The sequence below is a fragment of the Camelus dromedarius genome, chromosome 18 (genome assembly GCF_036321535.1).
Source record: "Camelus dromedarius isolate mCamDro1 chromosome 18, mCamDro1.pat, whole genome shotgun sequence".
In the NCBI taxonomy this organism is placed as follows: Eukaryota; Metazoa; Chordata; class Mammalia; order Artiodactyla; family Camelidae; genus Camelus; species Camelus dromedarius.
The window spans coordinates 2,145,306-2,160,137 of NC_087453.1; positions in this window are offsets into that span (position 1 = coordinate 2,145,306).

Below are 14,832 nucleotides of genomic sequence, written 5' to 3' on the forward strand. Positions count from 1 at the left end.
TTAGGGCCCTCCCCCTGCTTTCCTGTATCCTCCGCCCTCCCCTATGTGCTCAGTGCCTCAGACCTCACCAGCAGGTCTGTGAGGTGGGAGGGCAAGGACTGCTTCTTTCTGTCTGTCCTCAGGGTCCACGTCAAGGCTCCGAGAAGCCCTGGACTCGTAAAGACAGTAGGAGGCGATGCGGGAGCCAGAATGGCCCCTGCCTGGCAGGTGCGAGGCTCTGGGCAGATGGCGTCCGAGTGGACCCGGTCACCTGGAAGCCTCTCCATCCGCAATCACACGTCCCACAAAGTGTGCAGCCCTGGGCACCGAGGGCCTGTGAACAGGCGGCTTTCTCTCCCCTGAGTGCGGGAGGGTGCTTGTTGCCTGACCACCCAGGAGAGGAAGTGAGGTGGCTCTGGGCCGCCCTGGGCTCTCTGTCCTCCAAGCCTCCACTGTTTCCAGTAGTCAGTGACGACACCCTTAGGTTTTCTGCCCTTTCAGATGCTCCTGGACCCCTCCTCGCCCTGGCTTCTGTTGCAGAGCATCCAGGGGTGCAGTCAGCCTGGGGCTGCTGCTCTGCGCCGCCCTCGCAGGGGTCTGATTGCCCCGGGTCTGCAGAAGGCAGCCCGGCTCCCTGCCCGCGGGCAGCGCAGACAGCGTGGCTCAGCGCGGCCGCAGCCTGAGCCGGACGGGCTAGGACTGGCCGGGACGGGCCCGCACTCGGGTTCCCCCAGCGCCCCCAGCTCCGGGTCGGGAATCAAAGGGAAAGAGCACTTTGGATGCAGCTTGTTCCCTGGGATTGTATTCCTCCTGCAGCTCAAATTCTGGGGACTTTGCTTTAAAGCCAGTTTTAATAATAACAAAGCAATTAAACGTTCATATGAATGCTATTGTTTGCCTGGGGCCCCTCCGGGAACTTCCCCTGTGCTGTTTCATCGAACCCTAACAACCACCTTGGAGTGTGACCGCCTTGGAGTGACCGCCTTGGAGTGACCGCCCTGTGAAGAGGTTCCTGCTGTCAGTCTCTTTTTAGAAGGAAGGGAAATGCGGCTTTGAGAGCCTAAGAAAGCTGCATTCTTCTGCCCAGAGGTGCTCAAGAATGACTTGTCTGAGACATCTCCGCCATTTCCCACTCCCTCCCTCCTTCCCAGACGCAGGCTCCTTCACCCGCAGAGGTCAGAAAACTCATGCGTACACAGACGTCTGCAGCCTTGGAGCCACACGTGTGGACCTCAGTTACTCTGCAGGTTTGGGTTTTTGCAGAGTGAGCTTGGCTGCTGGAGTTTAAATGCTTCTGCAAAGTCACTGGTTGGCTTGGGAAGAGTTCCGGGAGCTGGCATCGCCTCGACTGGGCAGCATAAGATGACTAGGAGTGCGCATGCGTCCATTCATTGAGCAAACATTTCCTGGGCGCTGCTCACTGCCAGGGACTCAACACCCAGTGAACAACAAGGAAATTCACTTGCCTTAACAGGACTTACGGACAACGAACAGAGTGAACACTAACGTATAGATCATGTTAGATGTCGCATGAAAAGCACACTCCCACGTGCTTACAGCACGTCGCCCTGTTTCCTTAGCTGCGAACATGGGGGTGATGCAGTCACAGCCTGGGGATCCCTGGAGGGGTGGTGGGGTGACGCGCTCGGCCAGCACCGGGCACACGGCGATGCTCACGCTCGTAGCTGGTTATTATCCTGTTGTGGGAACAGCCCCGTCACCCGTTTTCTGTCCCTGCCGCAAAGACACAGGTGCACACGCACAGGATGAGCTTTGCTGGGAATAACCGTGAAATAACGAAGCACGTGTGTTTCCGCAGCAGGAGGGATGGGTGAGACCTGACCAAGTCTTTGTTGTTTTTGCACCTGCGGGTACATCTGTTGGGTCATTCTAAGTATTTCTGGCTTTTCCACATCAGCCACAGGGAAGGAACCCATTTGCGTCATTCCAAAGCTTCAGGTGGGAGTGACTGTGTCTCCGGCTCCCCTGGTATCGGGGGCACCTGCCCAGTGTTCTGAAGATACTGACCCACCTGCAGCCAGGTGAGTGTGGGCTGAGAACAGGGTGGAGGTAAACACAGTGAAGCTGTGTTTGAAACTTGTAACTATGATGAGGTTGTTCTATGATTATCCAGTTAGTGTGTCCTCGTCCCCGGGAAAATTCATGCATCACTCCGAAGTTAAGGCAGGAAGTAGAACAGGGAAATGCAGTGTTTCGCTCCCTTGAGAGCCCGCCTCCCTGTGCACATGTCCCCAGACCTCCCGCCTCCCCGGGCTTTCCCGGCAGCCCATCGCTGCTCGGATCCTGCGGGATCCCCGGAGGAACCCTTGAGGGTCGCTGTGTAAATGAGGAGAAAATTGGTTATAAATCAACTTAATTCCCAAAGATATTAGTCCAAGGAGAACCCAATTTTGTGTGAGGTGGTGGCTTTATTAAGAAGTTACCTGAACCGAGAAGGGAAAAAACCCCATAAATGTGTCTCTTAAGTCGAAGTCATAGGAACATTTCAAATTGTGGCGCTCTTAACATGTTCTTAAATGTTTCTCCAGATTCACTCCCTTCTTGTTTTTCCTTTATTGCATCAGTTGGGCACAACGAGGAAACACCGCGTGTGGGAGGACCACGGCAGAAACAGCGTCTGTGCGCTGCCAGAAGCTCAGCGTGTCTCCGCCCGCTCTGCTCCCTTCTCCCACCCACTGGGTGAAGACCCTTCTTGCGGAGGCCCCCTGGGCAGAGGACAGGCTATGGGTCACCTGGGTGGTGGGGAGACCCCGCCACCAGGTTCCTCCTCCAGGAGGCAGCAGAGGGGACCCCCGGGAACCTTCCTGGGAGGGACGGCCCTGTCCCCAGGCTCAAGGGGAGGGCACCAGGGGCTGGAAACCACAGGCAGTGGGAGACAGAGAAAGAAATGCAACAGGGAACTAAGGGTTTATCTGCGCTTGAAATTTGGTTCTTGGGTTTCCAAGATGGGATTTGGTGCCCTCAGACCACAGAGGGCGTCCGCTCTGAGTGCCTCACAGCCGCTATGGCGTGCCCCTCACCTCCGGATTGCACCGCCTTTGGTACAGAATTTGCAATATTTTCTGTAATTTACTTATGCAAATATGGTATTTTTCTAATTAAAAAAGAAACCCATGTCTTTCTGTCCATTTGGGAAAGTGTAGGAAATCATTTAGAAAAACAGTGAAGTCTCCAGTCGCCCCAGCATCCCTGCGTGCCTCCCTTCAGTACCTCCCGCCGGTGCCTGGGTTCCCTGTGCGCGCGTGTGTGTGTGTGTGTGTGCGCGTGGGCTCAAAAGCGAGACAGCTCTTCATTCACGTTTTTCTTTTGCTTTTTCTCTCATATTCATAGAGCGTGAGCATTCCTCATGTTCTCAAAATACTTTTCGAGAATGAATTTCTCCATTGTTTCATATTGCATCTTGCGACTGTTGTATTTTTGACACCTGGGCCCTTACTGTAGAATATGTCGGCCGTATGAAATTTTTCATTGCAATTAACCTGGTTGCAAAGCCCATCCTTCCACAAGAGGCTCTGGCATGTCTCCTGGGGAAGCCACTGATGTTTCAGATGGAGTGGGATTCACGGCCCCTCCGGGCTGAGGCGCTGGGCACCAGGAAACGTGGCCCAAACTCCCAGCTCTCTCTAAGTGGGATCTCGCTCCGGCTCGGGGGTCGGGCCCATGGCTGAGCCCACAGATGAGGCTGGTTAGAAAGGGTTTCTAAAAGGCTCACGTTGACTGGTTCCAGACGGTCCCAACAGGGTGAATGCGGTGCTGGCTTCCGAGTTAACAGACACTTTTTCAGAGGTGTGCAAGCAGAGGGACCAGGTCAGGAAGGACACATCAATTTCTGACTGAAAGGGAAAAACAATCCAAAATAAAGCCCTCATCATTCAAAATACTCATGTTCCAGCTTTGTGCTGTGTCCAGCTGGTCAGACGAGAGGGGTTCCAGGACAGAGGACTGGGAGAAGTGCAGCAGAGTCGCCCGGAGCCCCGCAGGGAGAGGCAGGCTCCCCGGGCCACTCCGCGCCAGTCCCGCGCCAGGCTGCCTGTCTCAGCTGTGGGCGCCGCGGGGCACCCCAGACCCGCCAGGCCCATCGGAGGAACAGCGGCCCCTCGGGGCCCGACGAGTCTGGATGAGCAGAACGTGACCCCAGAGCTCGAGGCCAGAGGATCGTGGACGAAGTGGTGCCTTTTCTGGAAGGTTGTGTTTCATGGGACGAAACTTTGCAGGATGTGTCCCCAGGACTAGCGGGCTGATGTCACAAGGACGGGTCCCTCAGTTTGAGGTCTGTTCTTTGCAGGTGGCTCAGGGAAAAAAAGGCAAATTTAGGATAAGGATGGAAGGAGATATTAGGGAACCCAAAAGAGGAAGATGCCAGCATCTCAAGAGGCAAAGTAGCTGGGAAAGGAGTCTCGTGGGAACCCAGGGCCTCTGTCCCCCCTTCCTGCCTCTCACCGTTTTCCTCTGCTTCTCTGAGTATCTGGGTCAAAAGTGGCTTCCTTAATGTTTTCTTCTTTACCTTCTTTAAAGCCACTGGACTAAGTCACTGGCGGGGGTGGATGACTCTCTCTCTGCCTCAACTGTGTGTCCGACAGAGGGACCCACTGACGGGCTCAGCTTGGATGGGGCGACCACCTGTGCTTCTGTCCCCTACGTCCAGGGCCACAGCACTGACTCCGCCTTATCTCTTTAGATATTTATGCTCCAAAGGTCTGAACAGCATGACACAGGGGAGTCGCCAAGAAACCTGCGACGTGCTGGCCTCGGCGGACCGTTGGTTCCCTCTCCTCACACGTCTGCTGCACAGGAGGCAGGGCGGGCCCCGGCAGCCCTGGGGTATCCGAACCCATGGGACGGGTCCGATGGGACGGCGGCCAGGGCCTTGGGCTCCAGCTGAGAGGCGGTGCTGCTCCTCTTCTGACTGCGCCTAAAACATGGCCCGCCAGCCCCGCTGGCCCCGCCCCACCTCTGTCCCTCCGCCTGCAAGGGCCTCTGAGCACCTCGGCTCATAGTGATGTTGGCTCCACAAAGGGTGTCTTTAAGCGCGATGGGAAATCAAACCGCCATTTCACTAATGGGCCCCTTACCAGGAACCGCCTGCCTGCGGTTACTACAGCTACTCCTCTCGTCGGGCGCTCTCCAAACAAACGGCCGCGCGGCTTTCCTGGGCTTCGGCCCCGTGCGTGTTCTTTGATAGACGTGATTATCCCAGGCATGCTCCATGATCTTTATTTGAATGCTTCGAACTGGTGGACAATGCTGCAAATGCAGACTGCAGAGGGGGAAAGAGAACAGTGTGAGTCACAGCCTACCTGGTATTATTCCTGCTGTAAAAAAATCGGAATCGGCGGGGCCACTGCCTGCCCCTGACTTATGGAGGCAGCACGTTCTCATCTGCAACGAGCCGCAGGGAGATGGTCACACTCGGCTGCTGCGGACGCACCAGGAGTCACGACACCGCGGAGCGGGTGCCCGGTGCCCTGGGAGAAGCCGGGATGATGCGGGCTCCTCATGGGGCGGAGAGTGAGGTGGGAGCCACGATGCCCAAGACGGAGGAGCCGCAGGGGTGCGGAGCCGGGCGCGTGGGAAGTGGTCGTGGGATGAATTACTCCTCAGTGCTGTCTCCTTCCGAGTGTGCAGAGAGTAAGGGGTCAGGCCTGGAGCTGCCGATGACGAGGTCCCCGGATCCTGCCTCTGACTCGGTCGTGTGGCACTGATCCCCCCGGGCCTCTGCCCTCTCACGCTGGCTGGGCAAGCCAGGCCAACATGTGGAGAGCACTGGGGAGCGGCTTTCTCTCTACTGGGGTTTTACAGTCGAGGCCACCTGGCCCACGAAGGAGTTGGTTCCTTGGTTCAGGTGGTCCCCCGAGGCAACAGGTGGCTCTGATGGGAGGTGGGGAGAGCCTCCCCAAGTCCACTGGAGCGATTTCTGACCTGGGCGTGCAGAAGAGCTGGCCAAAGGCGGGCCTGGGAGGTGAGTTTGGCTGAGACTGAGCCGGCAGCTGTGGGTTGGAGAACGTGCAGAGAAGATGGGTTAGCAGCGTGGCCTTGGCACCCGACGGCTGTTTCCCAGGGGAGGAGTGACAGTGACACCTTTCTGTGTCTCCTCGCAGTGTCAGCTGTGTTCTCCTCTCACAGGACAGGGTGGGAGCCGGGAAGGCAGGTGCACTTCGTTTTCCCAGAGGTTCCCAGCATTATGGCCAGACTGACGGCCTCGGCTGGCGGGTCTTAAACCTCATCTCCAGAGCGGTCTGGGGTTCCGTCCTTGAAAGGCTCAGCTCATGTGTCCCCGACGCAGGCAACGGCTCTGCTGCTGGTCTGCTTGATGTCCCTCCTACCCGGCCACCTCCCTGCGCCCCAGGCCCCCGCCCGGCTCTCCCCCTCCCCCTGACTCCGAACTGCCCTTCATGAGACAGGCAAACGGTTCCATCAAGGCATGGACTCGGGTCACATCACTCCCTTTCTTGAAACTCCTCTGGGTGCCCCCGAGTGGTCATGGGACTCTCCCATTATCTGGACTTCGTGCCAGCACCCCGCACCACATCATCTTCTTTCCCTCCATCCCGCCCTCCCTCAACCTTGGCCTCGTGAGACGAACTCCTTGTGGGACCCTGACATCACCATTCTATTCCTTCTGGGCCAGTGTAATGCAGTGTCCCCCACCTCCTCCTCTGGGGGCCTCTGCCCGTCTTCCAGGCTCATTTCAGATGTCCCTTCCCCTCACTGGGAAGCCTTCGCTGGTCCAGCGGCCGGGGAAGGAGACCTGCTCTGTCCCAGTGGTACCCCAGCCCCTCCATGGAGACCTTGTTGGAGATCGTCCACACCGTCTCCTCTCCTGTATCCTGACCTGCCTCTGCCGGCACGTGCACCTCTGTCCGGCGCCCTCTCTGCCCTGCACAGTCCCCCTTCCATGCCCAGCAGGCCAAGGGCCAGACACCCAGAGCTGCCCAGGTGCTGATCCGTCCCTCCTGGGAGACCATGTAGAAACACTCCAGCTCCCACTGCCTTGGTGGGGATGACACCAAGGTGCACACTCTTTGCTGGATCCCAAGGTCCCCACAGGGACTAATTTCATGTCCCACGGTGGCAGTTGGTTCATTTTCTTCCTGCTGGGGTTTCCTGGGGCCCCCTCCCAATAAACTTCTCACACTTGAATCCTTGCCTCAGGCTCTGCTTCTGGGGACCCTGACAAAGGCAGGGACCCTGGCCGTGCTGCTGCGGGTCCTGCTCTGAGCTCACTGGACGGGTGAGCGCCTGAGGGCGCCAGGCATCTTCCCGCCATGCTGACCGCTGTCCCCAGCCTGGAGCTCTGGGCACGGCGACCCTGCAGCTGATACAGAGGAAAGAAGGCACAGGAGCTCACGTCATGGCTCAGCCAAGCAGACCATCGCAGGAAGCGCTGGCGCGGGGGCCGGGGTGGGGTCTCTGTCGGCGCAGGAGCTGACAGCTGTCACCGAAGACGCTGCATTGTTTTCTCTTCCTTCACGGCTGTGCGTCATGTGCTAAGCTTTTCACAGGACTTACAAGCTGGTGGGGGCAGATGGGGGGAGGGGGACACGTGTCTGTAAAACGCACGGTGACCTTTACCCTCCTCTCGCTACAGAAATTCACAGGCTCCTTGGCACTTGGGATCCCTGCGAGAAATGCAGCCCTGAAGCCAGCTCTTCCTCTGACTTTAATTAAATTGAGGGTGACATCTCCCCTGCAAGATCAGCCGAAAAAGAGAGAGAGAGACCATGAGACGTCCTCTTCTTGTTTCTCTCTTCTTTAAATCTGCATGGTGAGCATTTTTTTTTTTTTAAAAGGAAAAAAATTAGGTTGTTTATTGATTGAAATCTCCAGTACAACTTTCTTCCTTTACTAATAATTTTTCTTATTACTATAGAAACAGAACCCAAACAAACAGAAACCACCTGCAATTTTCTGTTGTCATCCTTCACTCGTAAGATTTGGCAGCTGAAGTGAATCCCCAGGAACACTTGAAAAATTATATAATTATCTATGAAGTGTACTAATGGCAGTATAGCAAATGGCTTTTTATTTCTCTTGCCATCCTTGACCTCTTAGTACAAATAATTCCACAGAGAGAGACGGCAGCCACTTTCTCACTAATGGGTAGAGGTAACTGCCGTGAGATCTGAGGCTATTTCTAGCAATTTCAGATAATTAATTCTCTGAAACAGAGAAGAGGAATGCCCCGTAAAGGGTGGAGAGACAGATAAAACCACAACAGGGATGGTGTTCGAGGTCTGTGCTCGGCTTAGGGGAAACCCTTACAGGGACAGATGGAAGGGCCCCCAGTGAGGGAGGCTTGTCCCGCTTGTGTTTGGGGAGGTTGGCTGGAGAATGTGGGGACGAGGTCTCCGTGGCTGGCAGCTGGTCCAGGTGACCTCAGCCTGCAAAGCTGTGTGATCGGCTGGAACCCAGAGAGCATCGCAGCTGCAGAGCACCAGCGGGGAGAGAGTGCAGCTCTGGGGGAGAAGTGGACTTAGTGGAGCAGAGCCGGGAGGGGGAATCGACGTGGGCTGAAAACCAGGAAAGGGGGAATAAAGACAGAACTTTCTCAGTGAATAAATCATCATTTAAGAGTACCTCCGACTCACAACTGCATGTGCAGCTCACGCTGAGTTAAGTAATCCCCATGGTCAGCTGGGTAATTATAAGTTCCAGAAACGGAAAGTTACGGAGTGTTATTTTAGGTTGATGGTACGATGAGGATAGTACTGGCCACGGCTGATACAGGGCCTCTCAGCTTACAGAGCCCTCCCATGGCCGGGCACCGTGTGAGTCACCATCGTGGGTGAAGACGGCCATCTTGAGAGGTGGGGAGGTAGAATGATTTGCTGAAGGTAATTCAGACTTTACCATCACTGATCAAAAGTGGGTATCTTGTTATTAATAATTAGGAAGTTTCTGGAAGAAACTTCAGTGTCCATCAACACATCACTGGATAAATAAGTTGTGGTATATCAATACAATGGAATACTACTCAGCCATGAAAAAGAATAAAATAATGCCATTTACAACAACAACATGGGTGGACCTAGAGATGATTGTATTAAGTGAAGTAATCAGACAGAGAAGGACAAATATCATATGATATCACTTATATGTGGAATCTAAAAAAAAGATACAAATCCTATTTACAAACCCAAACAGACTCACAGACATAGAAAACAAACCATGGTTAATAAGGGGAAAAGGCGGAGGAGGGATAAATTAGGGGTTGGGGATTAACAGACACACACTACTATATATAAAATAGATAAACAACAAGGACCTAGGGTAGAGCACAGGGAACTATATTCAGTCTCTTGTAATAACATAGTGGAAAAGACTCAGAGAAAAATATACATGTATGTGTCTGTATAACTGAATCACTTTGCTGTACACCTGAAACTAACATTATAAATCAGCTACACTTCAACAAAAAAATTTTTTTTAATTAGGATGTTTCATTTCACATCACACAATATTCTTATTAATGGCATCTATAAATTTTGGTTCATTCTCAAATTTAAGAAATCTTTTGCCAAATTTACTTCATCTGTGAATCATAATATTTGGGAGAACTTTCCAAAGACCAGCTTCTGGCTTCTTGAATCTCTCTTTAACTGTCCCCGGGCTTCTAGTGTCTGGTGCCCGAGGGGTTCCTGTGATCATAATAGAACTCCTGCTCCCAGCCCGGTCTCTTCGCAGCCGGATGGCGGCTTCATGTCCTTCTCAGACATCCTGGAAGGCCACAGGCGATGGCTAGATGCCGCGGGAGCACTTTGTGCTTGCAAACCGGGGAAATCTGGACCCTCAAACACAGGAATCATTGTGTTTTAACTGGCATTACCAGCTTGCTGGGAGAAACTTTTTCCTTTCAAAATAAGAAAAGGAGAGGCGGGAATGCCCCTGGAAGGGGCTCCGGGGACCTTTTCCCGGCACTTTCCTGGACACGGAGGCCGCGAGCTCCCGCCCAGCTGCTGGAGTTCCCGGTGACCGAATCGTTTACGATAAACAGTTTGGACAAGTCGGAGAGGAAGTTAATTTATCCTCTTGCTGAAACATTTCATTAGATCAGGGGTCTCCTCATCATTCACTCTGGGGAAAGCAGAGAAGGAAGGTCCTTGTGGGCTGTGGGTGTCGACTCCCTTGTCCCGAGGGACAGATGGGGTCACATTGGTGGGGACCTCGGTGCCCACGCAGCCCGCAGTGCCCACCACGCCGCCGCGGGCAGTCTCCGTATTAGCTCTCGTTTCTTCAGTGGCTGGAAGTTCCAGGTTCTTCGTGGAATAAGAGAGGGAAATGACAGGGGACAAGCCGGGGGCTGGGCCTGTCTTTCCTGGGAGCAGCACCGTGGGCCTCTGGGAGGCGGGAGCACGGCTGCCTTGGTGGCCGGTGAGACATCAGGGCACTGAGCCTTCTGCCCCGGCCACTGCAGCCCCGCTGTGCACAGAGAAGCGGGGACTTGAATGTCATCTCTGGGCGTCACTGCGGTGTGGCCTTTGGCCAGTTGTTTAAACTCTGTGAGTCTTCCTCATCTCTGCTCCCCTCAGCCCAAGGGCAGTGGGAGAACGAGTCAGGTGGCGCAGGGACTCGCTGGGGCACAGGGCTGGCGGGAAGGAGGGGCTGCGCACCTGGTTTGAGCCACTGTTACCACTGTGCTGTTGTTACTGCCTGTGCACACCAGGTCTTAGCAGGGAGGGAGGCCTCCATCAGTGCCAGATGTCGCTGCTGCTAGTCAGTGCCATTTCCCTGCGTCACACCCAGGACCCGAGGTGGGGCGGCCTTCCTTCCGGGAGGCGAGGCGGGCGCTGAGCTTGCCCGGCGCTGGACGGTCACAGCGGCAGCACCGTGCTCGGGAGAGGGGCTGCTTCTTGCCTTTTTCCCTTCTTTTGTTCATTTTTTTCTTGCTTGCTTGCCTTTTTTCTTTCCTTTTTTTTTTTTTAAAACCTCTGCTGGCCTGTTACTTTTCTTTTCACGGGATGAAAGGGCAGGGAACCAAATCTGAGGTGAAGCAGCTGGCAGGAATGCATTTTCTCAATTTTTCAGACTTGTATCCTGGTAAATTACCCTGGCGTCAAACACGGAGATGAATATGGAGAGTGTGCGTCCGTGGAGATTCTTTTATCATCTTCAAATACACTGTTGGGGAGAGAAAAAGCCAGAGCAGACACCAGACACACTGGCCCAGTGGGCAAATGCATCTTTTGGGGTTTGAGGGGGGAGGGTAGGAGGGCCCACATGCCAGGGTTGATCTCACCTGCTTTAATGATCCACAAGCAAACAGAATGACACTGACTGCACCAAAATTTACAGAAATACAGTATAAACAGAAGTGGACACCATTCTATACCAATCAGATTTGCAAAAAGCAAAAAAAAAAAAAAAAAAAGGTCAAAGAAAAAAGTCTCTATGTGATGACAAGGATGTGGAAAGGGAGGAAGTCAGACAGCAGGTGGGCGTCCACTCCGTGGAGAGCAGTTTGCAATCTGAGGATATGGAAGAACACAGGAGAAACCCAGGTCTCTACCCGGCAACTCCACACCCAGTGCCTGCTCTAGAGAAGAACGGTAACCTGTCCGCCTGGAGAGCGTCTACGGCTGCCCACTGCTGCTTTGTTAGTCAGAGGGCAACAGTGGGAAAAACCAAATTCTCATCATTCGGGGAGGCGGCCGAGTCTGGACCACCAGACAGCCGTTGATATGAACAGCCCTGACTCCACCCTGCGGCGTGGATCGGGGTGGAACGGCATCCTGCTGAATAACCCAAGATGCAGACAGGTTCCTGCAGCACGAGGCACCTCATGCAAACCACAACCCACGGACCACACGTTCTACAAGAGACTCGGGCGTCTGCCTAATTCTATTATAGCCTTAATGAGCTCAGTTTAATTGAATGAAAAATAAAAATGGGAATGGGGTGGGGAATTTTTCATAACAAACTGGGCATGCCCAAGGCTTTCTGCCAGCTTGATGAGTGTCAAAACCTCCCCTTTCACAGGTTGAAATGAACCAAAATTATGACCCACCTCCGCGCATGAGGCCGGCCGTGAAACAGGGGAGGTGTGCATTGGCATTTCTTGATGGGCCCAGGACCTCCTTGGGCTTCCTGGAGAGAAAAACCGGCTCCCATATTGTTTTGCTCTTAAGGAGTCACAGTTCAGCCCAGGATGTCCGTGCAGGAGCCAGTTCGTCAGCAGCTGGGTGGGCGTCTGCTTTCACCAGCAGCGGGAGAGGAGCGATGCTCGTGGGCGGGTGCGGGGCTCCCGGCCACGCCTCCTCTGGGGCTGCGACCTGGGTGTGGGACGCTGCCTTCCCGCTCACCGCAGACTCCGAAGCCAAGAGGAAGTCAAAAGCCAGTCAGAAGGAACCTTCTCTCTTCAGTGACTGAAGAGGCTCAGAAGTGAGGGGTGTGGAATGAGTGTTGACACTGAGCCGGCCTCAGTTAGAGTGGGAAGGCTGTTTAAATAATAATAAAACCCTAACTGAATGGGAAGACCCACGTGTGTATTGCTTTCTGAAGTGAGAGCCGTGGACGGCCTTCGCCTGTAATTGCTGTCAGGTTTTAAGCAATCCTCTTTTCAAATCCCTCCTTTCCATGCAGCCGTGAAAATTGTTACCAAGCAACAATCAGGTCTTCAGCGCTGAGAACGCGGCAGTGAGGGACGTGGAGAGCTCCCAGCCAGCGGCCGCTGCCGTAGCCCCAGCCCGGCCGGCGCCAGGTCAGCATACTCCGGCTGGGGTCGGGGGCAGGTGTGATGTTCAGGACGGGGGTGGGGGTGGGGGGGGCCACGAAATTGAAAATAAATAAACCACCAGAGGAGACGCGCCCTCGCTCACCTCACAGCAGCACAACGTGGGGCTATTTTGCTGCACAAAGGCGGCTTGGAAGGGTGGGCGGGCCTCTCCTTGTAGGGGCTCTTGTGCCATTTCAGTCTCAGCCACCAGAAATGGCCGAGAAGTCCTGCCTCCGGACTCCACGGCGGCCTGCGGACAGGGCAGACCCCAAACCCCAGCCAAGCCCAGCAGCGAACTGGCCATCAGGGGCCTTGACGTGCTCGGTCTCCTTCAGTGGTACCTGGAAGATGCTTTTTGAAAGGAGAAGGGATTCAGAGAACTCACGAGGCCTCTTCACTACTGCTGAAGGATGAAGGCTGGTGGGACCATTTTTTGCCATCCTTGGGCCAAAAATGAGCTACAGAAATAGCCAATCATAAGTGGACACCCTCAGGTGAGACTCAGTCGGCCTGTATTTTGGGCCAAGACGGGTCTCTTCAGAGGCCTCTCGGGCTCCGTGGCGCCTGTCCCGCTGGCACCGTGCCGGCCGAGGCTGCCCTGAGTGGTTAGTTCTGTCCTTTTCCACACAGAACTGTAAACTCACCACTTGGAGGGTCAGCACCCAGGCCTTCAAAGGGGGCTGGACTCTTGCCAATGACTCGTCCACGGGTTATGTTCACATTAAAAGTAATTCTTGCTCGCAAGTCCTTGATCCACTTATCATCGTCCCAGCCACTAATGGTGTGCGTTCATTTCCTTAAAATTTGAGTTGGCAAGTAACTTCCAAGACTCTACCAACATGCCAGGCACTTGGGATACTCGGACCCTAAGCTCTTGGATAGATGTCCAGGAGTCACTCTCTGAATAGTGCCTCTGAGCAGACCCGCGGCTGCAGCGAGTGGGAAGAACTTTCCAGTCAGATAGTGGCCTGTGCAAAGGCTCTGGGGTGAGAAGCTGGAAGCAGCAAGGAGGCGAGTGTGGCTGGCTCAGAGCTTCAGGGGAGGGAGGCCAGTCATGGGATCAGGCCCTGTGGGCCCTGCAGGCTGCGGCAAAGACCTTGGGTCAGTACGGGGCACTCTGGGATCCACGGGTGTGGTGTCAGCAGAGAGATAACGTCCTGGAGCAAGGGACTTTCACATGCCTTCGGATGGAGAGCGCACTCTGCAGGGCCGTGCGGCAGGGCCAGGGCCAGGGCCAGGCGGGCGGCGCAGCCGCAGGGCTGGCTTCTCCTTTGGGGCCAGCGCGGTCCCCAGGCTCGCTGGGCTTACGGGACACAGTCACAATTCAGTCTCCTTTAAAACCAGAAGGAGCACAATCCAGCATGGGTTGTACTTGCCTTTATACCAACACAGCCATTACAAAGTTTACTACATATATGCCCTGATCTGTATTGTATAGAACACACAGCCATTAAAATGTTTTACATACATTTTACACGTGACATTTTTGACCACTGTTATACAGATGACATAAATAGACAGAAAAATAGATAGACATACAGTGGTCCCCGGGTATCCATCCTCAGGGCTTTGGTTCCCCACCACAGGCACCCAAATCCAGGACACTCGTGTCCCATAGATTCCCCTCTGCATCCGACGTTCCCCACCTGTGGATCCAACCAACTGTGGAGCCCGTAGTAATAAATGTGTTTATTGAAAAAAGTCTCAGTGTAAAAGGACCTGTGCAGTCCAAGCCCACGCTGTTCAAGCGTCAGCTACAGACAGGCACGTAGTAGGTAGACACATGAATAGCAGATGGATGGGCAGTTGTCTGCAGTGGAAGACTGGGCCATAAAGGCAAAACTGATTGATTAGGGCATGAAAGTCCTTTGCGTCCCTGACTGCTCTTGGCCCGGCCAAGGGTGCCGGGGGGCCCAGACCCAGGCAGTGACAGTGGAAACATGTTCAGATTCCCCGTGTACATCACAGGTAATCCTGGCCAGGTTAGCGGACACATTGGAGGTGGGGTGGACGAGAGTCAGTGCTGACTTCGGGGGGCTTTGTGCTGCAGGGGACACCCATTTCCTCTTACCCACCATCATGAACCCGTCAGCCTCCGAGGTTCCAAACCCTGGTGAGCT